Source organism: Hyperolius riggenbachi, chromosome 7, assembly GCF_040937935.1.
Source record: "Hyperolius riggenbachi isolate aHypRig1 chromosome 7, aHypRig1.pri, whole genome shotgun sequence".
Taxonomy (NCBI): Eukaryota; Metazoa; Chordata; class Amphibia; order Anura; family Hyperoliidae; genus Hyperolius; species Hyperolius riggenbachi.
In genome coordinates, this window is record NC_090652.1 from 60,824,001 (window position 1) to 60,826,513 (window position 2,513).

Here is a 2,513-nt window from a genome sequence, read left to right on the forward strand (position 1 = left end):
CTGATGAGAATGACAGCTCCATGCCCATTTGGTGACAAAATGCCCTCCAAAAACCAGACACAAATTGGACTCCCCTATCAGACACGATGTTCTCCGGAATGCCATGCAGCCGGAAGACGTGAATGATGAACAATTTGGCCAGTTCCTGAGCCGAGGGGAGTCCTTTCAGGGGCACAAAATGGGCCATTTTGCTAAAGCGATCGACTACCACCCAAATGACCGACATGCCTTCAGACCTGGGCAATTCCCCCACAAAATCCATGGACAGGTGGGTCCATGGCTCACTCGGGGTGGGCAAAGGCTGTAACCTTCCCACAGGTGCCAGCCGGGAGGGTTTACTCTTAGCACATACCGCACATTCCCTGACATATTCTTTGCAGTCTGTTGCCATGGAAGGCCACCAAGCACACCTGGCAATCAGATCCTGCGTTCTGGAAGCTCCAGGGTGACCAGCACTCTTATGGGTGTGAAACATCTGAAGAACCTGTAGGCGAAATGGCAGTGGGATAAACAAAACCCCCTCAGGTTTTCCCTCAGGGACATCCTGCTGAAAGGGACCCAGAACCTTTGCCCAATCTTCCCAGGTCTCTGTGGCTGCAAACACTAACCTCTGCGGGACAATGAACTCAGGAGCAGGGGTCTGTGCTGTCTCTGGTTCAAAACCTCTGGACAGGGCATCTGCCTTGATGTTTTTGCTGCCTGGAGTGTACGTGATTACAAATCTGAACCTTGTAAAAAATAAAGACCAACGGGCCTGACGGGGACTTAGTCTCTTAGCCCCCTCGATGTATTCTAAATTCTTATGATCAGTGTAAACCGTGATCATATGTTCTGCCCCTTCCAACCAATGGCGCCATTCTTCAAATGCCAATTTAATGGCCAGAAGTTCCCGGTTGCCTATATCGCAGTTTTTCTCTGCTGGTGAAAACCTACGGGAAAAGTAAGCGCATGGATGTAATCTGCCCTGCAACCCTGACCGCTGAGACAGCACCGCCCCCACCCCAACCTCCGAGGCATCAACCTCAACAATAAAGGGAAAGGACGTATCCACATGTCTCAAAATAGGTGCTGAGCAAAACAATTTTTTCAGGTGAGAAAAGGCTGCCACAGCCTCAGGGGACCAATGGTTGGTATCTGCCCCTTTTTTTGTGAGACTGGTAAGAGGGGCAATTATTGTGGAGTACCCCTTTATGAACCTCCTATAATAGTTCGCAAAACCCAAAAATCTCTGAAGGGCTTTCAACCCCACTGGCTGTGGCATTCCCATGATGATGTAATCGACCCCTGGATTTATCAATGAATGTCTTCAGGGCAGGAATCAACACTTCACATCCTTCCAATCCAAACCGCTTCTCTGAAGACCACTTCCGATGGAGGAACTCTTAAAATTTAGTGGATCTAACCAGCCTTGCTAGCAATGTGCGTTTCTCCTCATTGGTGAACTGCATGGTTCCAGGAGTCTCAAACTTCTCTCGGATCCACTGACACTGCTCCAGGTCATTAATAAACATGAACTCAACTCCTATGTGCCGACAGTAGGCCATCTCTAGCCTCTTGATGATCTCCCGGAGGGGTAAGGCTGTCTCATTACCTCCAATAAATGTAGTGGTTGGTAGATGGAAGACTTTGTCCAGCTCGGATTCCTCCAGTCCATAAAACCCAACATTCGGAGGACCGACAATTACTGGAGCGTCATCAAAATTAACACAGCTAATTCCAAGGGGGTCAAGTTTTGCAACGTGGTGACCCCTAACCTGGTAAGCCCGGATGAGGGACTGCACAGCCAAGTGATCTTCCACTAGCTTATCTACATTTGGTTGGGCCTGAACTAGTGACTGTGCCTGGGTGAGGGTGGAAAGGTTGGTGGTCCCCAGGGGTGGGGGGCTCTGGTAAGCGGTTCCCGGCGCAGAACCAGCATTGGCATTCCGGAAGAAGATGTCCCAAGACTTATGGACGCTCTTGGGGTTTTCCAGCCATGCGTAATACATTTCCTCCACATAATTCAAACTAGTCCCACTGAGAAAAGGCTCTGCGGCCACAGGTGTGCTCAGACACCTGATTTGCTGAAACGTCCTTGGGGTCACAGGCTGACTGTGTGAAAGTGACCGAACAGTCTGAGAGGCCGTCAGTGGCCTAAGCTTAGCAGCACAAGTCCTTAAGTGAAACATGTTTCTGTCTGTGTGGGAGACCAATTACCAGAACCTTGGCGTGCAGAACGCAGCCACAGCCGTCCACTCCCTCCGGCTCCCGCCTGACTACTGGCAGCGAGAGCTGGAGGGCGCGGCCATCTACAGAACGCCAGACACCAGAGAAATGACCAGGCTCCAGTATATATACTCTGGGGCTGTCCAGTGCCACCCCTAAGAGCTGGACCAATGAGGTGTGGAGCCAGTGTCAGCTGACCAGCCTGGTCAGCTAACTCACCTCTGGCTACCACATAAGCCCTGCCTTAGTGCGCGCGCACGCGTCACTCTGAAGCTAGAGGGACTACGAGTCCCAGCCACACTAGCACC

At 51.2% G+C, this 2,513-nt stretch overlaps 1 pseudogene; it reads right to left on the minus strand.

The window, feature by feature from the left end:
- Nucleotides 1-417: 417 nt before the first annotated feature.
- On the minus strand, nucleotides 418-2,246 carry LOC137526021 (2-oxoglutarate dehydrogenase complex component E1-like; annotated as a pseudogene).
- Between the last annotated feature and the right edge of the window lie 267 nt (nucleotides 2,247-2,513).